The sequence below is a fragment of the Lithobates pipiens genome, unplaced genomic scaffold (genome assembly GCF_037356315.1).
Source record: "Lithobates pipiens isolate NorthernLeopardFrog02 unplaced genomic scaffold, aLitPip1_a1.2 Scaffold_19, whole genome shotgun sequence".
NCBI classification, from domain to species: Eukaryota; Metazoa; Chordata; class Amphibia; order Anura; family Ranidae; genus Lithobates; species Lithobates pipiens.
Window position 1 is genome coordinate 112,853,196 of NW_027507764.1, and position 27,009 is coordinate 112,880,204.

General features: G+C 42.3%; 1 protein-coding gene across 4 annotated transcripts in view; it reads right to left on the reverse strand.

Annotated features, from left to right (window-relative positions):
• The window catches only part of DPP6 (dipeptidyl peptidase like 6), a 1,860,394-nt gene that overhangs the window by 223,869 nt on the left and 1,609,516 nt on the right, over positions 1–27,009 (reverse strand). The window lies entirely within an intron of this gene.

The following is a 27,009-nucleotide window of genomic DNA, read 5'->3' on the forward strand; positions in this document are numbered from 1 at the left end:
TTCACTCTTTAGCAACCTTCCAGGGCATTTTAAAAAAATTTAATTTAAAGAAAATGTTAGTACAGAAAATTGCAGGGTTGTACAATTGTCAAACTTGTATGATGATAAGGTAATTCAATTCTGTTAAGTTAGTCTCACCTTTACATCTAATACATATCTTGCATTCAGTTCTCAGCATAATAGATTTTGGATTAATTTCCTAGAACCTTTTTAACACAAAAGGTCTCTTAAAATTATTTTTACATCTTGGGCAATCCCTCCTAAATTAGTACATCTACAACTACTGGTAGATTAGCTTTATGAGTAAGTTTTGAATTATTTTCAGTAATAATTACAAAATGAAAGAAATTATGATAAAGATCAGAAAAAAGCGCAGTGAAAATTGAAGTGACTCCTTTCATTGGTTTTCAGTGGAGAAAGGACCCCTTGCATTTGGTGTCTAAGGATAAGAACCTGCTTTAATGGCAGCCATTGTAGAAGTCCTTTACACTGAAGGCCAGTAGACAAATGACTTCCTTAAATTAGAAACACAGGTATGTTAGTGTTACAAGAAAAAGCCAGACATCACTGCACAAAGCCTATTGGGCACAACCGCTTGTCTCAACATCCTTGTAAGGTGCAGGTCCTAGAAAGGAGCATGTCCCACTCCACACAAATGCCAAGGTAAAAAGACCAAGGCCACACTCCAATAACATCAACTATGTCATTTATTCTGAATTCACAGGCTTCTACAGAGTGCCTGCCCTTGGCAATACCCCTGTGCATTTCACCAATCTGAGAATGCATAACTCCTCCCAAGAGCCAACCCACTGCTTGCATCAGGGCTGAGGACTGTTTAGCACCCTCCTACCAGCTTGTTAGAAAATTATTCCAAGTTCATAATTCGGCATTTATAGGTGTTATATTATATTCATGGCAAGCTTGCAAAACATATTTGATTTTATATTTAATCATAATATTAATACAGTATACGTGAATGACCTTGATCAGATGTTTGGTTAAATAGACCTTCAGCTGAAGCTGAGTCAGTAATATGTTAGATATTTCTGGTGTATGTAGCTAGTTTGAGAATGACATATAAGGCATCTGGTATAGAATGTCATGGGAAGTCAAGAATAGGCAGGATGTAATTAAAGGAATAATACATATATTTGCCAAAATGCTGTTGGGATTAGTGTAGTCTCAGTTATAATCATTAATGTTTGTTTTTCATTAATGCATTTACTTAATGTTGTTTAAATTGGTAATATGTGTTACTTTAGTAGACTTTCGTTATATAACATGATCAGCACATTACAAAACAAGAATAGTGTTACATGTGGGCTTGTCAATCAAAGTCCATATATGACTCTGAATTAGTACCTCCTCTTGTATAGCATATTGCTGAAGTTAACAGTAACACGTACCATACAAGGTTCTGAGTTTTGTGAATGATGTCCACACACATGTAACATATAAAGCCAAGACTTCAATATTCAAGGACACACACAGGGAAGGCTGACCAATCTTCAGTCAATTCCACATCCGGAGTCTATTCATATACCCTTTGACAAATTGTAATAGCTGTCTTCTCTCAGGAACCAAAGACAATGTAATTTCCCATTTCTACTTGGTCACACGAGACAGCATGGAGACAGAAGGTACAGTCATGAGGCACACATGCTTCCATAAGCTTATTACAGCTTTATTACTATTTATTTTATTTCTTATATTTTTACATACACTGAACTGAACTGTTATACTTTTTACATTGTATTTATGATGCCAACTGTGTGACAATAAACTTACATTTTGTTTTTAAGTCAGCCTAGCTATCAATACTAATCTTCCGGAAATGCCTATAAGGATACTAGAATATTAGATATCTTCCATATTCTTCACAGCTATGATCTGCCTGATTCGCGCAAGGAAGCGCAGCGCCCCAATAATGAAAATGTAAACATTTTGTTTTAAAATGTTATAAGAATGTTGATGGAGGGATGAGGGAGGTACCAGGAAATGCAAAATAAAAGCCGATTAATGTTGTAGTTATAATTTTGGCACTGTTCCAAGATGTCAATCTGGTTTTCCACCACATCACCTCTCTTCATGCTCACTATGACCCTCCACAGAGAACAATCTCCACTATTTCTAGCATAAAACTGGGATGTTCCCATATGCAGAGTTGCTAAAAACATAAGCCATAAGCACTGACAATAGATGTCAGGCTGAATGATGCAGTCAACTGGTCGACCTTCTAGATTTGCTGAACGTCATTGTATCATTTTGTGACAGGTCCTTTTTAAGAATTCTTTGTAGCTCAAAAATGGACAGCTATTAAATGTACTTAACGTCTGACGTATGAACAGAATGTTAAAACTGGTTTGTCACATTTGCTATGAAGCCTGTCAAACAGTGCATGGTGGCATATAAATAAACAATTATTGCAAATTATTAGATAAAGTATTTTGTGTTAAAAACAGCTGAAAGTAAATGCTGTGAATGACAGTAAAATAAATAAAAAAAAATGCATGGGAAGTGGATTTTACACATCACTAATAATGAACAGCTGTTTTAAATGCTCAGAGATGTCAATACAGTAGAACCAATTACGGAACTATCTAGGCCGCAGGGGGTAAAAGGCTTTGGCGAAGCGTAAACTGCCATCCATTCAGCTACAGACCTTGTAACTGGTGGGGTTCCTCAAATTTGGTGCAGTTTTTAATGAATCTAAACAATTTTGTATGGTGTTTAGGCTGAGGAGATGTGATGCACAGAAATTGATTTACCTGAAATACAATTGAAGACTTCAACATAACCTACTTGGGGGGTTATTTACAAAAGGCAAATCCACTTTGCACTGCAAGTGCACTTGGAAGTGCAGTCTCTCTAAATCTAAGGGGTAGATCTGAAATGAGGGGAAGCTCTGCTGATTTTATCATCCAATCATGTGCAAGCTAAAATGCTAAAATGCTTTATTTTCCGTGCATGTCCCCCTCGGATCTACAGCGACTTTACTTCCAAGTGCACTTTCAGTGCAAAGTGGATTTGCCTTTAGTAAATAACCCCCTATGAGTCACCAGTTAGAGAATATAAAATGTATTTGGCTTGTCCTTTAGTGTCCACATAATTCACCCAAGGCACTGGCACATTGACCAACTCCTTGCATCGCCAAGAGACAATGCAATTCTGAGAGGTCTAACGCCTTAATAGGTCCCTCACTGCAACATTTTTTAACCTGTACTTTGCTTACTGAGTTTACTTGGTAGCCTCCCTTGGCTGCTAAAAATTAACTTTTGCCCTGCTAAGGGCCCACTTCCATGGGACAGCAACATGGACTGATGATTGGCTGCTTAGAAAAATCACATAGTTATTCGTCCAGCAAAATTGGATGATCAGAAGCATTGAACTTCATTTTCTTGGCTGGTCGTAGTGTTGTACGCCACTGCGTTCTTGACAGTCAAAAGTTCAGAAGCATGATCAGAAGCATTGAACTTCATTTTCTTGGCTGGTCGTAGTGTTGTACGCCACTGCGTTCTTGACAATCAAAAGTTCAGAGAAATTTTGTGTGACCGTGTGTATGCAAGGCAAGCTTTCCGTCGGAAAAAACCATCCAAGATTTTTCCAACGGAAATTCTGCTCGTGTGTACGGGGAATTACTCTGGCAAGGTGCAGGTTTGCTTTATATAAAAGGTATCACATTCTTCAAATGTTTTTTCTGTTGACTGCTTGGCAATGAAATCTAGAAGTGAAAGCCACTTTTGGATTGCCTCGGTTTGCTCTGTAACATCATGAACTCGTATCACATACGCAATGAAAGTGCCAATATCTGATATCAGCATATTGGGAATTATACCTGTTGGAGTGGCATGTGGCTGCCCATGTACAGATGACATTTCTTCATGTGCAGGACCGAAGTGAACAATGACATCATCACAGCTGAGCCAGAGAGACCCCTGGGAGCTAGCTTTATTTGCCCCCTTTACTAGCTATGTCTTTCACATTTTTCCTAACAGTCTTCATGTTATTAGTTTACTAACCTCTCTGGAGAGCTGCCGGCCATTCCTAATGTCCCCTGACAGGTAGAATGTGCTAAATCAGGTCACCAGTCTTGGCCTTATGGCATTTCCCGCAGGCATCATAAAAAAAGGTCTTAGCTTTACATTAAATAAAATCTTCAAATCAGACCATCTAGGTGACAGCGTGCTGATAAACAGTGAGGGAAACATGCTCCAGAAACATATATCAACTTAATGACTAATATGGCAGTGTGTATTTCCACCATGTAGCTATGTTCCAAACCATTGCATCCACAAGGCATACAGAACTGTAATACGGGCACCACATAGAGCAGTGATTTCTATACCAATAGAACAGAAAATAGTTTTTACATACTGTACATCACACAGCACTGATCCTAGTAGGTGTAGTATGTAATTGCTCTTATACATAAATCCTGGCCAGAAATACTGTGAAGCTTTCCTGATAATAAATAAGGTACTGAGAATGGAAGAAATAAATGCACAAACAATATACACAGTACAGCACTCAAGTTTAGCAACCCCAGAAAATCCAAGATGGTGAAATCACATTGAACTTACGTTAAAAGGAAAGAAAAGTAAAAGAAACTAATACTGAAGGAAACATTCCAACTGGAATTGCAGGCCTCCTTCTTCTGTCAAGTTTTTATTGTTGTCTTTGTTCTCACGGGGAAGATTACCCTCACTTCCTGTCCTAGGGACACCTAGATAAAGCCTGAGAGGGTGCAGGAGTCACACAGAGAGCAATAAAAGCCTGACAGAGGTTATAACCTTCCTTTTACCACTTTTAAAAAAAAAATAAAAAGCAATTATTATGTAGCACTGACCCCCAAAGGAGCTGGTGGTTTTATTGGGGTTACCGTTACCTTCTTAACCTCGTCTCCGTCTAGGATTTCCCATGGTAGATGGCCCAAAGAAATGCAGAAACTGACACTGGATCTTCTTTTGGGTTATTTATTTAGAAGATGTCTCTTAATGAAGGGTAGAGGGTTAAGAGGAAGTCCAGGTACTTTTAGACGGAAAAAACAGAAAGTCTCTTATAGAAGAAATCCAGAGAGTAACCGTTTCACAGCTGGATTCTCACAACCTCTGGATAGACCTCCTCTCACTAGGCCTAGCAGCAGGTAAGATGTTAAGTAAAGTCTCTGCCACAGACTTGAATGTGAAATACTTGAGAAAAGTCTCTGCCACAGACTTGAATGTAACCGAGGGTCATAGACAAATTTAGAGAACTATCATATGGTACCAGTATCTCTCAGCTGGTCTGACAATACCGTGTGAATGTAAGTCCATGAAGTGTCCTTCAACTGAGCCTCCAGGCTCCTTCAGAGAAACCAGCCTTGTGCATGGCCTCCTCCTGAAGAGTCCTCCCCTGGATGCTTCTCCAGTTGCTGGGCCTATCCTTAGATGAGATGGCACCGGACCACCTTTGAATCCTCAGGCCTCGACATCCATTCAGGCCTGTCCCTGCAGTTACTTTGCCTCGGGCTATCCAGCCCCGAGACTTGGAATTGCATGGATCCGCACCCCAGGCCAGGAGGGCCATGGGGGATGGTCAGGAGGACCAGGACCAGGACCAGACCAGGACCAGACCAGGACCAAACAGGCACAAAATATCTTCTGGACCGGAACCCCGTAACACGTGATGTCAGTACCTTAAGTACCCTCTCCCAGAGTGCACAGCAGGAGAACACTCCCACTGGGCTGGTTCCAAGTAAACGTGGCACTCAATACACCCAGCTAAACTGCGTTCTATCACTTGCCGGTGGCGACAGCAACACCTGTGACCAAGGAGAACTCAGTGCAATCCAGCCAGACTGGTACTGAAACCATAATTTTGCAAAATTAGCCCTAAAACCCAACTGTGGTTTTAGGAATATTAATTTTCAAACATATAGCGCATGCCCGTCAGGAGCCGGCGCTACAATTATTATTATATTTTATTTATTTCCAACATATTGTGCTCTTTTTACTAGAAAATATTCAGAATAACATATTTACCTACATATTTAGTTAGTAAGCTACTTCCTTGAGCATGGCCATGTTCGACCTCCAGCATGAGTATGCCCAGGGATGCATCAGTGAATTCTTACTTTTTTACTTTTGCGGCTACATGAGCATGACTTAACCAGTTGTGGACCCTGGGCGTATTACACTTGGGCATAATTGAAGTAAACTGAGCATGTGTAATAAGTCCTGTCCTTTTTGCTCTTCCCCGTGAACCTGCCAATAATTCCTGTCAAATTGACAGTAGGGAGTTTCTGTGTCAATATAGCAACTGCAATAGCTGCTGCTGTCACATGGGTAGTCTGTCCATTTTTTGACTTGCGCTTACAGGAACCAAAATGGACTAAGGGTGGGAGAATGTAAGCAGACATGCATCCTCCTTTGTCTGCCGGCCTCTGGGGCCATTGGCCCAAACAGAAAAAGAGTTTCAGTCTGCTTTTAATGCCTGCAGAAACAAGAGGCCATATACCAGAGGTCTCCAAAGTGCAACCCCTGGGCCAGATGTTGCCCTTTGCTTGCCTATATCCGGCCTTTGGGACACTTTTCCTTCCACTGATACAAGGCACTATTCCGCCCATTTAACACCAATGATGGGGGTACTATTCCTCCCAGTGATACCAAGTATGGGGCACTATTCCTTCCACTGACACCAATGGCGTTTTTTCTTCTTTTTCTTTTTACTCCCACTGATCATCAAACCTATGGCATTGTTTAGTAACAGTAAAATGGCCCATTGTTTTGAAAGTTTAGAGACCTCTGCCATATTCATGGGCGTCCACAGAACTTTTTTCAAGGGGGGGCATCATTTTAGGGTCACCCATGCGCCGCCCCTTTTCGACAATGTCATTATCACATTATCATGGTCAGAGACTGCAATCCCTAGGATAAGTAATGGATACTGGCCAGCAGGCCCTCTTACCAGACCCAGCAAAACAACACCAGTGATCCCTCCGGCTGGACGATCGCTCACTCGCCCCAAGGGACGACTCTGGTCAGTAGTGCAGCATGTCTGTACCCTGGCAGTGACTCAGTCTTTCTCTCTCTGGCGGTGCTGGGCAGCATGGCTCTCTCTGGTGGTGCTGGACAGCATGGCTCTCTCTGGTGGCATGGGGCAGTGTAGTTCTCTCTCTGGTGGTGCTGGGCAGCGCAGCTCTTTCTCTCACTTTCTGGCTTCTGCCCAGCACACTCCTTGTTCTTTTTTCTGTAGCACTCACTCCCTCAGCTTTTTTCCCAGGCTACAGTCTCTCAATCTCTCTCTTGATCGAGCTGTATCCTCCTCCCTGTGGAAAATGGTGCCGCCAATCTTTGGGACTACATGTCCCATGATTCTCTCCTAGTCTCCTTTTGATTGGCCCTCAGTTATGGCCAATAGGGAAGGAACAAAGCGGGCAGGAAGCTGGGCGAGGAACCTGGTCGTCGTCTCTTCTCCCTGACAGGAGAAAGGGGGGGGGTGACCGGGGGAAACCTGATAGCACCGCCGCCGAGTTCTCTGCTGGACTGAGCACGGAAAAGAGCCGGAGTCACACTACACTGATAGGGGGGCTTGGCAGAACCTTGATGGTGTCACCCCACTGGCGGCTTGCACACGGATGTGGGCTGCCCGCACCCCGATAGCAATGGAACTGTGTTGAATTTAAGATCTCATCCCTGATTCCAGGGGGGGGCACTTGACCCCCCTTGCCCCTACCTGCGGACACCCATGGCCATATTCTTACCTTTCCAATGGCCCATGTCTTGAAAAGCAAATGCAATGCTGCTCTCCCAGCAGGGAAACAGCATTGTGGTGGTGTTTCAATACACAGACCATGAAAAAGTAAATATAATGACTCTTCATTCTGCTTTTTGTTGTTTTGCAGGATCACTTACAGTATATTTAGGTATAGTTTATTTATTATAATTTTTTTCTTTAGTTTTGGGTAAAATGGGGATCGGCAAAAACCCCTGTCAGGTTTTACTGCTGATCTAGCGATTCCCTAACTAATTTAAAAAAATTCTTCTGTTGGTGTTACTATTAACCAATTCCCGACTGACTCACGCCGATGTACAGCGGCAGAATGGCACAGACAGGCAAATGGGCGTACAGGTACGTACCTTTAAATTTGCCTACCGTGCCATCGAGTGCGCGCAATGGCTCGGGACCTCTGTGAGTCGGGTCGCGGGTCTTGTGGACTCGATCGGCATGGGGATACCCCCAATCATCTCACAGGGAGGAAGAATGGGGAGATGCTAATGTAAACAAGCATCTCCCCATTCTGTCTTGTGACAGTGTCACTGATCTCTGCACCCTGTGATTGGGAGCAGAGATCAGTGATGTGTCACATGTAGCCATGCCCCCACCATTAAAAACACGCCCCAGGACACACTTAACACTTACCCTGCTCCCTAGTGGTTAACCCCCTCACTGCCAGTGTCATTTACACAGGAATCAGTGCATTTGTATAGCACTGATTGCTGTATAAATGACAATGGTCCCCAAAATGTGAAAAGAATGTCCGACGCGTCCGCCATAATGTCACAGTCACAATAAAAATCCCTGATCTCCGACATTACTAATAAAAAAATAATTATTAAAACAAATTCCATAAAACTGTCCCCTATTTTGTAAACGCTATAACTTTTGCGCAAACCAAACAATAAACGCTTATTACAATTTTTTTAACCAAAAATATGTAGAAGAATACGTATCAGCCTAAACTGAGCAAAAAAATGTTTTTATATATTTTTGGGGATATTTATTATAGCAAAATATCAAAATTGTCGCTCTTTTTATGTTTATAGCGCAAAAAATAAAAACTGCAAAGGTGATCAAATACCACCAAAAGAAAGCTCTATTTGTGGGAAAAAAAGGACGTCAATTTTGTTTGGGAGCCACGTCGCACAACCGCACAATTGTCAGTTAAAGTGACGCGGTGCCAAATCGCAAAAAGTGCTCTGGTCAGGAAGGGGGTAAAATCTTCCGGGGCTAAAGCGGTTAAAGTGGTTGTAAAGACCAAAGTTTTTTTTTACCTTAATGAATTCTTTGCATTAAAGGCTAAATTCACCATTTTCTTTTTCTAAATGCCAGCTCTCCTATGTACCAATATAGCATTTATGTACTTTTTTTGCAAAAATATCAAAGCTCTCCATAAAATCTACAGACATGATATTTTTGCAAAAGATCTTGAATGTTATATTGGTGCATAGGGGAGCTGGAATTTAAAAAACAAAGATGAACTTAGCCTTTAAGGTAAAAAAACCTTCAGTTCTTCTCCCCCCTCTCTGTGCTCTCACAAGCTTGGCTGAGAACAGCGGGAGCCATTGGCTCCTGTGGCTGCCAGTCAAATCATGAGAGGAGTGAGCAGGGATGAGGCCAAGCGATGCTGTATGTGTCTATAGATAAACACAGCCCAGTTTGGGATTGAGTGCCCACATCTGCCATCATAGCAATTGGCTTGCTATGGGGGCAGACCCAGAAAACGAGGAGCCAAAAGCGCTGGTGGGGGACCCTAGAAGAGGAGGTTTAGGGGGTGCTCTGTGCAAAACCATTGGTCAGAACAGATAAGTATAATATATTTGTTATTTAAAAAAAACAACAACATGAGCCTTTAAGTAGCTTTCTGGGAGTATGAGAGGACTGGGTAAATAAATCTCCTTTTTCCCCTTAGACACAAAAGAGCAGGTAACCCGTGCAGTGCAGGCACAGCCCCACTACATGGGAAAACTTTTTTTTTGCTCTCTGATGGGCTTTAAAGCTTTGTCAATTGAGCTTTATTTCTCCCACCCACACTCTAAGCCTAATCTATCTAGCCCTGTAAAGAAAAGATGGCTATACTTACCTATTTTGAAGCCGCATTGGTCCGGTCTTCAGTGGCGGCTGCTGTGTGCAGTACAAAGCCAACAACAGCTGGGAAATGCCTGGGATGTGATACCACCCATAGACTTACTATGGGGCTTCTGTTATCGACTGCCTCCCCTACACACTGAAGCCGCCACTGACAGCTCAGCCTAGGACTGGACTGGAGCTGCTACAAAATAGGAAAGTATAGTCAACTTTTCTTTACAGGGCTAGATAGATTAGACTTAGAATGTGGGTAGGAGTAGGTTTAGAGATGAGTAAGGTTTTGCCTTTACTTCCACTTTAATTGAAGGAATCTCTCCAACAAAGTCTCTGATGACAATAAAACATGACAGGAGGCCTAATTCTTCTCCGCTCTATCCAAAACTAAAAAAAGTTTAGGGGAATGACATACTTTAAGTAACTCAATTATTATATCTCAGTTCATAAGTGTCTAGAAAAAGGGCATTTAGGAACTATAATTTTTAATTGATTCATTTAAAAACTCTTATTTAGTTTATTGCTCGGAAAACATTGTATTTGCATTGATTTTTGTGAACAGAAGTTAAGCTCAATTTACAAAGCTTTAAAGCCCATCTCTGGGCAAAAATAAGTATTTGCATGCTGTGGGCTGTGCCTGCACTGCACGGGTTAACTGCTCGTTTTTGTCTAAGGGGAGAAGAAAGGATATATACTTACATAAACTTCTGATCCAGAGGCATAACTAAAACCTTCAGGGCCCCGATGCAAGAAACCATGAAGGACCCCCCTTAACCCCCGGCTGGGGCCCTTCCCTTTGAGCCCGGTGATGGAACACCAGGGCCCGGTTGCAAGTGTGACCTTTGTGACCCTGGTAGTTCTGCCACTGGTGTCAGTTGGTTTTTATTTTTGTTACTTTATTTTTTACAATTTTATTTTAGTATTTTTTACTACTTTTTTTTTTCAATTCAGGAGCCCAAAATAGGACCAATCACATACCTAGTACATGATCCGCCACTTCCAGGTAAGGATGGAAGCGGACTGCTGCTCACTAAGTCTCCGGACCTTAACAGGTGCTCCCGCCCTACTATGAACTCTCAGGCGCTGGCTATGCACAAGTCTGTAGAAACAAGAAAGGTCCTGGACTGCCGCACTCTGTAGAATGTCATCTTTATTGTGAAAAGTAAATATCCAATGTAACAGTCACATCAAGCAAGGACAAGACAGGGATCAATGTCTGACGTGTTTCACATCGTTAGATGCTTACTTATAGCTAAATTAGACAAAAACCAACTGTGTATATAAGAAGGAAAGTTGAATGAAAAATCCCCCAATCAGAACTTAATGATTAGGTGAACACGCCTTCTGCACAATTGGAGCTTGCAATACCAGAGATAGAGTACACCTGTGAGATGGGAAACAAATGCTAGTCAAAAACATTTGGAATTACATTAACAGATGATAATCGAGGATATAATGTATAAACATGTCTCGTCATGTTGCTAATAGTGTATCGTAATTACAACACTTTTTCAAGTGAATATTTTTAACATAATATCAGAGTTTTTACAACGGTGAAGGAAGAACGTTCCCCGGATATATTTTGCGATGTGCTTGATATGGCCTTTGGGCCAATATTCTACACTATTATATATGGTCATCATAAATGTACCTTTCTATTTATGTTGTTGTTTATGTTTTATACACTTCACTGGTATATATACACACTCTTGTTTTTTGTTGTTGTTCTCTCAATTATCCCATGTATACATGTACACCGTGACGAGACATGTTTATACATTATATCCTCGATTATCATCTGTTAATGTAATTCTGAATGTTTTTTACTAGCATTTATTTCCACAGGTGTACGCTATCTCTGGGATTGCAATTTCCAATTTGTTCAGAAGGCGTGTTCACCTAATTGTTACGTTCTGATTGGTGGATTTTTCATTAAACTTTTCTTCTTATATACACAGTTGGTTTTTGTCTAATTTAGCTACGAGTAAGCATCTAACGATGTGAAACGTGTCAACTATTGATCCCTGTCTTGTCCTTGCTTGATGTGACTGTTACGTTGGATTTTTACTTTTCACAATAAAGATGCCTTTCTACGGAGTGCGACAGTCCAAGACGTTTCTTGTTTTTACAGACTTCCAGGTAAGGGGAAGGGCAAAAAATTGCGTAAATATTCTGGAGGGCAAGTGGTCAATGAACTTTATTACCAAATCTCTGATGTAAATAGCAATTACAAATGCTACTAAACCTGGTACACTCTTAGTTTATTTTGTTTAACTCAGTAGGCTGCAACCATTAGCTGCCAGCGATGATCGGATGCCAATCGGATGCTGAGTTTTCCAGGGACAGGGATCTGTGCACATGGGCCAAAAGTTGTCTGGTTCCTGCCAAACCCACCATTTTTGGACAATATTCGGCCCATGTGTACTTGACATTAGTCCAAGTACTTTCATCTATAGGTCAACAGTGCCATAGAGAGTTAAACATTTAAAATGCAACCCAAGAGCACTCTGCATCTCTGATGCACATGCATTGCAGAACACCAAAACACACAATAATGCTCTACCATGTGCCAAGTTGTGTTGCATTGGAGGAAAATGCTATATGTCTATTTTTTGGTCTGTTGCTGTTTGCTGGTAGCTCATTTGTTCAATGAACACACGATACAACACATGTTAAGGCCCATGCACTAATGCAATGCACAAAGACAGAGAAGTGTGAATAGGTCCTTAACTCACAGACATTCAGTCACCTAGAATTTCCCAAATGTGGGCAACAAAGGCAGCTAACTCAGTACTATCTTCCATTCTTCTCAACATGCTAGTTGGTAGATCCTCAAGGGAGACACAGGTTTGCTACAAGGCTTTGCCTTGTTAGCTTCATCCCCGAACAATACAATGCATGTAATTTAGTGAAGGACAGCTGATGTTTATTTTTGTTCTACATCATAAAGGTAGGAATTTTATTAATTTAGTACTGGAGTCACGTCTTCCACCTAATGATTTATTTTGCATTATTGTGACGATTCTTTAGCAGCTCAGAAGAGGTTTAATTTATTTCAAGAAGCACATTTAGAGTAGAGCATTTTATTCTGACCTGCTAACAATCCATTGAAAGGTTAGTGCCGGAGGGAAGCAGCCTTTTACTGCATTAGGCCTGTCAGATATTTTTTATGTGACTGTCGTGTCCAATAATTAAAGAGAATAACATTCATCGTGTTGTCTATTCTCGGCATGCTTACTTGTCAGGTGCTGCATTTCACCTGGCTTGTCCAAGATTTGTCTACATCAAATGACAGCAATACTAAAGGATGTATGAAAAACTAACCAGAGTGGGGGTGTCCCCAGCGCCTGTCTTTTTCCTTATGATGCTTTGTCTGGAAGAAGAAAGTTTGCTCAATATGGCTTTCTGACTATCAAAAAAATGGTATCTATATCATCATATCAGATCATGACAACCGATCTCTTTTCTTGGTGATGATTTATTAAAACTGAAGCCAGAGCAATAGCAGAGCTTTTTATTTTTCTCTTGACAGAAAGATATATTTAAAGAATAAAACTGAAGCAATGGTAGAGAAGGTGCCCATGGCAACCCAGAAGGTTTTGTCTTTCAAAGAAAGGAAAATGGTACCTTGCCATTGGTAGCTACAAAAAAGGTAAAACAGAGATCATGTCCATTGTGACAAACAGGTCCACCATTGCTCTAGCTTTCATTAATTAATCTACCTATTTATATTCCTATTGAAGGTCAGATAATGAAAGATGGCACTTTCCTTGGTTATTGTGGACAATAGCTTCACTTTTACTTTAGAAACAATAACCATGTGGTCACCATCTACTTGTGAAGGACACATCCCTATATATTTAAAGCGGAAACTTTACCCATAACAACTTAATAAAAAATAATTTTACTTTAGCAAGGGACATACATTCCACATTAATTATTATTAATTATTAAAAAGCTTAATGTTTCAACAATTGGTGGTTTAAAATGTCAATCACATAAAGAATGCATTATGTTCAATGATTTGGCCGACTGAGAGACCTGCATTATTAGAAGGAACAGTAAATCACAAGCAATGTGCGTATGTGATAAGCAAATATGGCAGCCTTCAAGTAAAAGTAAATATATACACACTATGGTTGGAAGCAATAATCTTAAAGCATTAATGCATGCTAATAAAAATAGATACATCAAGTTGAGCTCAATGTAAGGCAAATTTGGACTTGAAGTGCATTGGACATTATTATTATTATTATTATTATTGAATATCTGCCACCTGATTTAGAGAGACTAGTAGTTATGCTTTGCTTTATACCTACTTTTTGCACATTTACAAAATTAATTTGGTAAAGAGTCCTTCCTGATATTTTGGTAAATAGAATAATATTCAGGGGCTCCCCATAGTATAAAATGAAAATTGCCATGGACCTTGGGAAATTCTCAGAATACTCTCAGTTCATATAATTTTCACTCCAAACCACTTTAAATTTACATTTTCATTAGCACAAACAGCAAGCACCTCACCTTAATGACTCCAAATACACATAGCAAGCGTCATACTGCTAGCATTCGGCAATAAACAGCAAGAACATCTGCCCAAATTCATTGGAATATCCATAGCCTCTAGGACCAAACGTATGTCCTCTCTTTCAAGGTCATGATTGTATTGCTAAGCCTGAGAAGTCTATGCTGCCTTTCCTCCATAGTACAAGTACAAAATGATGGTCTACCCCTAATTTAGTAATTTGTAAAATTTAGTGACAAAAAACACTTGTAGCTAGTATGCTAGCTTTTAGCTAGAGTGCTTACTCTTCCCTGATGTAGCCATTAGTCAAGCCACTAATCCCTATATATATTGGAACTGCATATGAAGCTTAAATAAGCTAACATCACATAGGCTAAGCATTAAGTAAATGGCACTTTAAGCTGCTTTTTTTGTGTGTAATAAGCAGATGTAGCAGCCCGAGAAACAGATTATAAAGGAACACTGATTAGCATTCAGCTGTACACGCATGGACTGAAACATCCATTTAAAGGAGAAGTAGGGCCAAAGCTAATGTCTGCTTTAGGCTGACATCACTCAATCAGTCCATGTTCTGGAGCGATCCTGAATTTAATGTTGAAATCCAACCAGATACCTGGACCGGCAGCTGGCCCAGCCTCTCAGACAGCTGCTAAAAACCTGAACCAGCCGCTTCCACTCACCTCACAGCCTGGCGCTCCAATGAGTGCTTGAGGGGAGAAGCAGAGAATCGACTCTGCTCATTGATGACCGAAAACTGGGCAATCGGCAGTCTTCTATTGCTTAGTCCTCAATCTTAGAGGCAGCAGGAGACAGATACAGCATCGAACCGCTGCTGTATCCACCTAGGTGAGTATAAATGTTTTTTTTTAATTCCCACACTTCACTTTTAAGGTAAAAAGAGTGCATTGCTAGCCCAAATAGAATGAAATATGAGTTCCTTACAGAGAATGTAACCTCTATCTCTATCTCTAAGAAATGTAAGCTGCTTTTTTTGATCAGGGTTTCGCTTTGTTAAAATATATTAGTGGCTTGTGCAGAAAACAAGTTTTTTTTTAATATGTTGCCTATTTAGGGCAGAATGTCAATGTCTCTTTAAAGCCATGTTCTGAACTACCTATATGAATTGATTCTATTATTTAAAGTGGACCTTCAAACTAATTTTAATTTTACCCTGGCTCCCATCCATCTCTCATATTTAGATATTAATTAAATTTTGTTTTATTTTTTATTATTTAACACTTTAGTGCATCTGCCTTTCTCAGGTAGGTGAGAATGACATTTGCTTCCTCCCCTCTCCAGGATCTTGCACATGCTTTGGATGCTGACAAAGCCTCTGGGTAATTCTGCTTCTGTGCAAGACTTTGGGCAATAACAGAGCCCTTCAGTACATTTGTGGCTTTCCTTCATATTGGTGTATGCGTGGCTCCCCCACATATGTGCAAAAAATGGCTGTTATGAAAGTTTCACAACTTTGCTATTTTTGTGCATGCACAAGAAATCTCCTTCAGGTGTACAGAAGTGCCAAAAGGCATTGTGAGAACCTGAATCCCTTCAGCACATCTGCACACACACACCATGACGTGAGAGTGGGTGAAGCCAAATGGAAGGGGACTAAAGCTCTTCTTTAACTGTTTCAGGTTTCTATTATTCTGTTGTATGATGGCATCTAGTTTTGGTTTAGGGTCACTACAATTTGTTTACTTATGTGATATGGTATCTCCATCTGTTTTCCCCTTCATATAGTGCTTGTTAGTTCAGTCCTAGCTAAACTCTCTTTGCTTCTTCTATGTTAACTCAGTCAGTCTCAGTTCTTCACAGAGATAGGGCTTAGGGAAGACATTGGCTTCTTACACTTTAAATGACTGGAAAATACCTCTGTATTGCATGTATCTGAAGTTAAATTGCTTTGGATTCAACCTCCGTGTCTTATTGAAGACTTAAGCTGCCTATAGATGGTGCCAATTTAGCAGGTGTCTGACCATACTGTCTGGACAGAGTAAGACTAAAGAGGTATGCCAATTCATAAAACAGCATTTGAAACAGAACCATATAACAGATTTTGAAAGCTTTAACACACTTTTCTGAATCTTTCCCTGTGTCTCAGTTAGCACATGGTCTTGTCTGCAATCTGCTCACATTTGCACAATATGTCTGAACACAAATCTGTACATTCATTACAGTCAAACAGTGAGCAACCCTCTCTTCCCTAAGATAAAGCTGATTCGCATCAGGTAAAGATATATGCTAGACTTGAATGCATAGCTAAGCTTTCCTTAAAAGGTTAAAGAAAGTTGGGGAACAAACAGGGCAGAAATGTCTGGAAAATATGATTTTTATTTATGGAACAGGACCGAGCACTGCACAACTAGAAAGATGCTATGAAAACTATAAGAGACTATTGAGTATCAACACAGAAGAGTCTCTGCAAAAGTTATATAACTCTACTGCTCTTAACAAATGTAGCGGCGGGCTCCTGAAGAGCATTAAACCCTACCTAAGCTGCAGTTAGGTTTAGGTATTATTTGTCTAAATTTGACTTCTGTATCAGTCTGACTGTGTCCGACTGTGAAATGTTCAGCCTGGCCACAGGGAGCGCTGTCTCTTCTGGAAGGCGTGGAACTAGGGACTGGTTAGGTGTTTAAATTACTCTCTCCCTTGGAGTCAGGCCAGTGGGAGTGGCCCTTTCATTGTGCCCTCTGGGAGAGGGTATTTAAGATATGGACGTCACGTGGTTCGGGGTTCCGGTCCAGTATGATGTGCTGACTACATAATCCTGGTCCTCCTGACCAGCCCCCAGGAAGGCTATGGCCTGGGGTGCGGATCCACCCGACTGTAATGCCTCGGGGCTGGCTAGCCCAGGGCAAGGAAACTAAAGAAGGATTCAGAGGTGGTTGGTTCCGGTTCAGGAGAGACCCATTGTACTTCGAGCATTCCAGGGGAGGACTCTTTAGAAGAACACCATGTACGAGTTGGTTTTCTTAACAAGAGCCTGGAAGGGCTGAAGTTACCGAAAGAATCCGGTCTTGTGGATATCGCCAAGCAGGCTGAAAGATCCAGGTATCTTACAAGTGTTCTAAGCTTAGTTTCCCTACATGTTCTGCAACAATGTCTGGGACAAAGACTTTGTTCCTGAGTAAGCACCTTGTTGGCTGCAAGACCTTGTGAGAGAGGGACTGCCCAACCTGTTCTTTAACGTTTTTTAGACTTTGACATTGAGAGTACCTGAACTTCCCTTTCCAACCCTCTGATCCCAAGTTGAAAGACTGTTCAATGGTTTGAGTTTTGCAAATAAAATCCATTCAAGTGGGTCTATTGTCAGTCTCAAGTTACTGGATCATCTACCACGGGACATCCCCTAGACGTGTCACAAGGAGAACGAAAGGTAACGGTGAGCCCAAAAATAACCAGCAGCTCCTTCAGGGGTTAGTGCTACACAAAGAAAGGTACATCGAAGGGTACATTACATTCTTGGAAGCCACGTCACAAGTAGATTACAAAAGATCACAATAGCATGAAACAACATCTTGCTAATTTACTTCTTCCAAAGGTAATCAGAGATCCTCTAGATCAGTGGTCATCAACCCTGTCCTCAGGGCCCACTAACAGGCCAGGTTTTCAAGATAACTGAAATACATCACAGGTGATACAATTTGCTGCTCAGGGATTGCAGTATTCTAGTCTGCACCTCCCCAAAGTAATACATAAAACCTGGCCTGTTGGTGGGCCCTGAGGACATGTTGATTACCGCTGCTCTAGATCATGAAGATCTCATCACAGTGATTATTGCTCAGATTCTGCTGGTCATCAATAAGTGGTCAACTTATAACAGCCTGCACTGAAATGGAAGCTACTGCTGAAGCACAAGGTGCTGAAACAGAAGTGCAAGTGTCAAAAGCGTGTGCACAAGCAGAGGCGCAAGCTGCCCAGGCACATGTGTAGCAGGGGCACAAGCTGACGAGGAATCAGTGTCTGCCACCCAAGCACAAACATGGGCAAAAGCAAAGCTAAAAGTCCTTGAAAAAAAAGCAGCTGTGGCTAAGCTCAAAGTTTTGAAACAAGCTACAAAGTTAGTCATCAAATGTGCCATTTTGACAACCTCTTATGACCCTGTAGGAATGATCTTGATTTGTTAATCAGATGGCTAGGTCTTCAGTCATTGGACTGGGTTAATATACTTAAAACTGTTCACATTTATGAATCAGACAAAAGCCTTAATCTTGCATGGGTGGGAGTAGAGCAAATTTATGACAGCCTGAATTAATAGAACTTGCCTTATTCAAAAGACTACAAGACTTTCCTTGAACATCCAACAGAGATAACCAGAAGTTACAAGAACTAAGGGATCTTCTTGAGCTTGAAATCTCAAAAGAAAACTTGCATCTATCAGCTCTTATCTACCTAAACACTGCACATGGTGTGAACTCAGTTGAAGCAAAATTGCCCTATAACTTCCAAGAAAAATGAGCAATGGTGTGTTCAAGGTATAATGAGGAACATCAAGTCTCCTTTCCATTCTTTTTCTCTTTTCAAAGTTCATCAAAGCCTTCAGCATGATCCAAACTTCTCAATTATCAACTCAAGCCTTCCTAGCCCTCCAACTACAAGAGACTTTAATACAAAATACAGAGAATCTATAAATGCTGTCTCCACAAGAAAGACTGGAGTTTCAGTCACTACCAGCAGAAACAGTGAAGAAAGGTAAAGAAACCCAAACTTTTATGCCGTGTACACACGACCGGACTTTCCGGCAGACTAGGTCCGATGGGTTTCCCGACGGACTTTCAGCGGAGTTTAGACAGACATTCCGAATGAATGGACTTGGACACACACAATCACACCAAAGTCCAACAGATTTGAACATGATGACGTATGACTGGACTAGAATAAGAAAGTTCATAGCCATACCTGCCTTAGTATCGTTTTTTGTCCGTCGGACTAGCATACACACGAATGGATTTCTCGATAGGAACTGGTTCCGGGGGAGTTCATGCAGAAAAATTTGAAACATGTTCTATTTCTTAAGTCCGCCTGATTTTTAGACAGCAAAGGTCCGATGAAGCCCACACACAATTAAATTGTCCGGCGGATTCGTTCTGTCAGACCTTTGCTGTCGAAAAGTACGGTCGTGTGTACACGGCATAACGGTCTCATTCACAACAAACCACATCCTCTCAGAAGGTGACGTGCATTAAAAAGAAAGCCCTTTGAAGAACACAAGCAGCTTCTAAGGAACCATGACATCTTCTTTAGAAGATGTCTATGTTGTGCATCCACATAGAACTTTGCCAGAGACTGTAAGACTAGAGTTAAGTACTCAGAATGCGAGAGCATCAAACATGTATCAGCCTTAAATCAAGACCCTAGTAAATGAGACTCTACATCCACTGAAGATTTTACATCAGATCATGGCAAGGAGAGCCACCTTCAATGATCATACTGAAATATAGTGAGCTACGTCACACGACTTTCAGAGAAAACCACTGCTAAAATATGTCTGGTAAAATTGTTTTCTCTGGGACAACCAAAGAAAGCTGTCAGGATGTATAATGTTTTGGATGACCAAAGCAGTAATTTGTTTACCACTTCAGAATTATTTGACATGTTTATTTATGGGGAGAAGAACTGTCCTATATCCCGCACACACCTGTTGGTAGAGTAGAAACCACAGCAATTGCTCCTGCTAGAGAATTTATTATTTTAAAAACAATTAGAACTGAAGTAAATCATCTTTCTAAATTTAATAAGTGCAACGTTACGTTACATGTATGACTTTAGATTTTTAAAGTCAAGTCCACTTACCATTGGAAGATGATGCCAAAACCATGTTTCTACTGGGAAGAGGCATCCCAAGAGTCCATAAGGTGAAAGAACACTAAAAGAACATGTAGGTGCAGTTTGCTTCCTCTACTGTAGCTGGCACCCGACCAGAGTGGCATCACAGCCTGGAGAGGAAATCGGGGGGGGGGGGGGGGGGGACTTGGTTTCTCTGTGGCTTCCTGGTTACTGGAGACAGTGTTCTAGTTGGCTTCACTGCATCCAGGTGACCCTTGGTAGTCATTTTGGGGTCAGCAGAGTCTTTTTAAGTCCCTGCTCCCCAGGTTTTTGGCACTTTTGGTGAGTGGATAGTGTAGGGACTGGTACTCCGACTGTCAGGAACAGTACTAGCGGCAGGGAAGGGTACTAAATGAGGAGGGAAACATAAGGCTTGCAACTTCTCTGGACTTCTTTCTGCTTGGGCAGCATTCTGCCCCGTTTGCGTAAATGGGTGACCCCGCCCCCTCTGACATCACAGGGAAAGCCATAGGGAAGTCACCGGGTGGCCCCGCCCTCCATTATTTAAGAAGTGTCAGAAGAAGTGAAGCGTCACATTGCTGATGACTCCCACAGAGGCAGATCGTGCGGAAGAAGAAGCCAGAGCAAGATGCAGGACGAGAAGAGCAGAGTAAGAAGAAGATGAATAAGAAGATGAAGAAGAAGATGGAGAAAAAGAACAACACTGAAGGAAGACCAGAATAAAGAAGATGAAAGAAGAAGCGCAAAGAAGAAGAATTTAATAAAGGACTTGTTAAAAACTGTCTTTTGGTAGGGGTACATTTGTACCCCATTCCCAATTCACACGGGGGGACGGGATCTGGGAGTCCCCTTGTTAAATAGGGCTTCCAGATTCCGATAAGCCCCCCGCCTGCAGACCCCCACAACCACCGGGCAAGGTGCTTGAGGTGAGGGGCTACCTCAAAGCACCCTCCCAATGTTGAGGGCATGTGGCCTGGTATGGTTCAGGAGGGGGGGCGCTCTCTCATCCCCTCTCTTTTCCTGTGGCCTTCCAGGTTGCCTGCTCGGATAAGTGTCTGGTGTGGATTTTTGGGGGGACCCCATGCCATTTTCTTTTTAATTTTGGTGCGGGGTTCCCCTTAAAATCCATACCAGACCTGAAGGGTCTGGTATGGATTTTAAGGGGGTCCCCCATGCCATTTAAAAAAAAAATTGGAGCGGGGTTCCCCTTAATATCCATACCAGACCTGAAGGGCCTGGTATAGAATTTAGGGGGACCCCCACAAATTTTCTTTTTAATGTTGGTTCTGTGGGGAAATCCCCATGCCGTCTTTATCAATTAACTTTTTCCCTTTCTTTGGAGAGTGTTCCACTCACTTTCGGTTGTATTTCCAGACAGGAAGTTAAGGGAAATCTACCCAACGGAACACAGAGAATGCAAAAAAAAAAAAGTACAGGTTTTAACCTTTTTCTATTCCATTTAAACTAAAAAATGTTATGGCTTTAGATATGCTTTAAATATTGAGCGCATGTTTTTTTTTTTACATTTGACTGAAGTGGTCCTGTAGGGCTTAATACATTGAAATAACCTTGCACTTTGTGCTTTTAGGTTATTGTCCCATTTAACCAAGTTTCATCCACATAATGAACCCAGACTTTATTTGTTTATCTTTCACCTTATTGTTATTCATTTGGAGACATTAAAATCAAAGTAAAAACACTAAACTAGCAGGTCCTCCCTTCTGACTTGATCAATAGGCCTGAGATGTACCATATAAAAAAAATTGATTATTTTAAGTGCTCCGGGCTTCTGATTTTATTTATAGGCCTCAATGTGTCATAAAGATTCATTTCTCAATTTAGGTAGTGGAGATTGATGCTGCCATAGTCACCCACCGGTGACTGTCTGGCAAGAGTAGAGGGTTTCCATCAAAGTAAGTACACGGGGAAGCACAGAACAAGGAAGGTCATTTTGAAGATTTGGTTGGCATACTGCAGAACCTGACTCAAAGACAGGGAGGGCGTCTGTTGGTCAGCTAAATCTTTAAATATGCAACACAGACAGGTCAACCTTTTCACCAGAAATTACAACTGGTGAGAGATGTTGATGTGCTCATTGCTTGACTACTTATGCCGCGTACACACGATCAAACAAGCGGGTGGAAAAGTCCGGCAAACTCAAGTCCGCCGGACAATCCCCCCTTGTGTAGCCTCCGGCATACTTTTTGGACCCGAAAGTAAGGCGGACTTAGAATGCCGTGTTACACTCCAATCTTCCCGCCGGACTCGCATTTCGGCGAACAATCCGGCCGTGTTTATGCCAGTCTGCCGTACTTTTGAAATGAGCGGACTTTTCCCGCCCGGAGAAAAGTCCGCTCATTCAGAGCGGGTCTCCAGGTAGGCGGGGCCCGCGAAGTAGACGCCGCCGGCCCCGCCACCTAGTATGGACTTAAAGGGGAACCCCAACGCCGAAAAAAATCGGCGTGGGGGTCCCCCCAAAGTCCACAACAGACCCTTGTCCGAGCACGCTACCCGGCCGGCCAGGAAAGGAGGGGCGAGCGAGCGCCCCCCCCTCCTGAGCCGTACCAGGCCGCGTGCCCTCAACATTGGGGGTGCCTTGGGGAAGGGGGGGCCGCGCGGCCCCCCCACCCCAAAGCACCTTGTCCCCATTTTGATGAGGACAAGGGCCTCTTCCCGACAACCCTGGCCGTTGGTTGTCGGGGGCTGCGGGCGGGGGGCTTATCGGAATCCGGGAGCCCCCTTTAATAAGGGGGCCCCCGGATACCGGCCCCCCACCCTATGTGAATGAGTATGGGGTACAATGTACCCCTACCCATTCACCTGTAAAATAAAAGTACAAAAAAAACACAACACACGAGATCAAATACTTTATTGCACAGCTCCGGGGGTCTTCCGTCTTCGGGGGTCTTCTCGCCGGACTCCTCCGCTATCTTCTTGTAGCTCTTTTGCTAGCGGAGGAGCCCGGCTTTCTTCCTCGCTGCCGGCCTCTTCTTCCGACTTCGGGGGTCTTGTCCCCCTCTTCGGTTCTTCTGCCGGGCCACTGCGCCTTCTTCTAGCTCTTTTACAGGCGGTGGCCCGGTCTTCTGTCGCCGCCGCCTTCCGCTCTTCTGTTCTTCTCTTCTTCTTCTTCAGATGTTGCCTCGCCGAGTCCTCCGCTCACAATGACAGGGAACGGGCACGCGGCGACTTATATAGGGACAATGGGTGGGGTCTTCGGTGGATGTCACATGGGTTCATGTCACATGGGTTGATGTCACATGGCGATAGTCCCAGCATCCTCCGGGACTGTGACATCGTAAGGGGGGCGGGGTCACCATGTGACATGAACCCATGTGACATCCACCGAAGACCCCGCCCCTTGTCCCTACATAAGTCGCTGCGTGCCCGTTCCCTGTCATTGTGAGCGGAGGACTCGGCGAGGCAACATCTGAAGAAGAAGAAGAGAAGAACAGAAGAACGGAAGGCGGCGGCGGCGGCGACGGCGACAGCGACAGAAGACCGGGCCACCGCCTGTAAAAGAGCTAGAAGAAGGCGCGGTGGCCCGGCAGAAGAACCGAAGAGGGGGACAAGACCCCCGAAGTCGGGAGAAGAGGCCGGCGGCGAGGAAGAAAGCCGGACTCCTCCGCTAGCAAAAGAGCTACAAGAAGATAGCGGAGGAGTCCGGCGAGAAGACCCCCGAAGACGGAAGACCCCCGGAGCTGTGCAATAAAGTATTTTATCTCGTGTGTTGTGTTTTTTTTGTACTTTTATTTTACAGGTGAATGGGTAGGGGTACATTGTACCCCATACTCATTCACATAGGGTGGGGGGCCGGTATCCGGGGGCCCCCTTATTAAAGGGGGCTCCCGGATTCCGATAAGCCCCCCGCCCGCAGACCCCGACAACCAACGGCCAGGGTTGTCGGGAAGAGGCCCTTGTCCTCATCAACATGGGGACAAGGTGCTTTGGGGTGGGGGGGCCGCACGGCCCCCCCTTCCCCAAGGCACCCCCTATGTTGAGGGCACGCGGCCTGGTACGGCTCAGGAGGGGGGGGGGCGCTCGCTCGGCCCCCCTTTCCTGGCCGGCCGGGTAGCGTGCCTCGGACAAGGGTCTGTTGTGGACTTGGGGGGGACCCTCAAGCCGATTTTTTTCGGCGTTGGGGTTCCCCTTTAAGTCCATACCAGGCGGCGGGGCCAGCGACGTCTCCTTCGCGGGCCCCGCCTACCTGGAGACGCGCTCAAAATGAGCGGACTTTCCTCCACGTGTGTGGGCGAGTCCGTTCATTTCAAAAGTAGGGCGGATAGTACGGCGAACTTAGTACGCCGTATTAGTCCGCTGAAAAAGTGCCGTGTGTGTGCAAGTAGCCCATTCGGAAAGTCAGACGGACAGTCTGGCGGGAAGTCCGCCAGACTAAGTACGTCGGACAGACAGCTACGTGTGTACGCGGCTTTAGGCCCACTACATTTACTTTTCCATCTTAACATATATGTGGGTTCTTGAAAAATTATTTTTTTATTTAGAAGTGATTTAGGTGACTGTAAAGGCTTCCAATCACTGCTTCCTGTCCTCCTGGCACAGCTTTATCATTACCTTCAATGAGCTCTGGACTGCCACAAGGAAATTCAGGATAGAAACCAGGAGGAGCCTGGTGAACTCCATTCAGTTTTCTAATTGACCCTTGATGTCTCATTGACCCCTGATTACTCAACTGATAGTACCTGTCATTATCCTGTATTATTAGCGAGCAGGCTTATGGCCCTTGGGGAAGTGGTATAATGGAAAAATAATAATAATCAAATTAATGTTAACACCTTACAGTATATACTAAGCTACACATAACTGCTATCTCCATGCATAGGTAAAATAATAAATAGGGGGGTCATTTTAGTTTACTGGTGAGCTGTAAAGATTTAGTAGGTATCATGTATTTACAATTTTTGGTACAGCAGGTATTTTTTTTTTAACCATTTTGATCCTAAAAATATGTTATGTTTTAAATGATCATATTCTCATCTTTTTTTAAGCTTTTTGCAAAAGACATATTGTAAATAATATCCTTCCAGGCAGGTTTTTGAATTACAGCCAGTAATGTAAAATTCCTAAGATCAAGAAATCTAAAAATATACACCTGTCTGTTTACTAAACAGCATTGGTATAAGCACATAAACCTGTTATTTATTTTAGCTATTTTTATGATCCTTCTATTCAGTATAATTGGAGGAAATGATTTCATAAAAATATTTGCAATAGTATTGATGTAAAATATGTTACCAATTAAACAAATAAAATGATGTTGTCTTTGCATTTTTGTTCATTTCTCTGCTTATAATATGCTCATTGTATTTAAAAAAAAATACCATTAGTGTACAAGCAGGTTAAAACTTGATATGGTCACAGAGGTTTTTGTTACACTCTAGGAATTAAAGTGTTAAAATAATAATATACTCATAACTATTTTGGTATCCAGATACCATGCTATCTAATCTTCATAGTCTTTGGATGAGGACTAGCAGAGGCACTAATTACTCAACGGGGTATATTTATAAAGCAGTGAATGTGACATTCACCAAACATTCACTGCACGTTAATCCTTCTGGTACACACGTTTTAAATCACAGTGGTTCATTTAAATGCAGCAAATTTTTGGTCAATGTTCTATTCACTGCTTTATAAATATACCCATCAGTGTGATTTGGTAACACCCACATATGTCCTTTTGCTTCTTGTGAAACTCCACATCTGCATGCTTGTAGTTGCAAAATTGTCAGGGTATTAAACCAATTAGATAAGTGGGCTAGCTAAGCTACTAGCATTTTCAAAAGCAATGACGAGCAATGACAGCCACTATATTTCCCTAGTTTTCTTGTAGGTGTTTTTAGGATACTGCAATGTAGTCACCATCAATCTCCTCAGCAATATCTTATTGAATAAACATTGCTCTTTGGGCTATAGTGTGGCCGGTAAGAGTCTTTGTCATAGCATATAGGCATCCTTACACGATTTTTAGGATGGATTCACTAAGAATGATAGGCTGTAATACAGCTACCCATTTTCTAACAACAATAAGACTTGTATGATTTTTTTTTTTTTTTTTTAATACATAGGCTGTATAGTAAACACAACACTAAAAAATACTCCAAATGGTAGAATGAAGACATGGTGATAGTTCACCCTGTAGTCATTTTACAATATATTCAATTCATGGCTTTGTTCATAAACAAAATTGGAGCAAGGACTGAAAAGCATGATAGCGGTGGTGGCGATGATAATGAGAACATTGCAACTGTCTCAATGTGGAAGGGAGAGCCTGTACTTCAAATCAGTCCTTTTTTATTTTTTACATTTTACCTTACAGTGCCGCACAGTAAAAGTAAACTGCAATAGCTGTAAATTTCTATTCAATGGGCAAATGAATGTTAAAATCACATTTTACACAATTTACAAAATGTTGCACTTATCCCGATTAAAGAACAATACTTCCTCTGTGCTATGTTGCTCAAAATATAGTGGTCCCCTCCCCTCTCCTTAACAAATAACACAATAACTCAGCTGAGAGTGAGACAGGTTTCCAGTTTTATTTAAGCTCCAGATTACAGATCAGGCTAGCACGTCTCATCTCTCGCCATCATGTAAAGTATGGGCAATTTAACAGGCAGTATCAGAGCAAGCAACGAGAGTCTAAAGATCCAACCTATGAACCTTATCCTGGAAAGGACAGTTACTTGGGATACAAATCGCATGAACTTTTGTAGCAAGAAATTAGACTGTCAATAGATAGTATTGATCACTAGATAAATCACCAGGTATGGATTTTAGGCACAATAGTCTCTGATGTATATGCCTGTGTTAAAGCTTCCACTGTCATTGTCTAC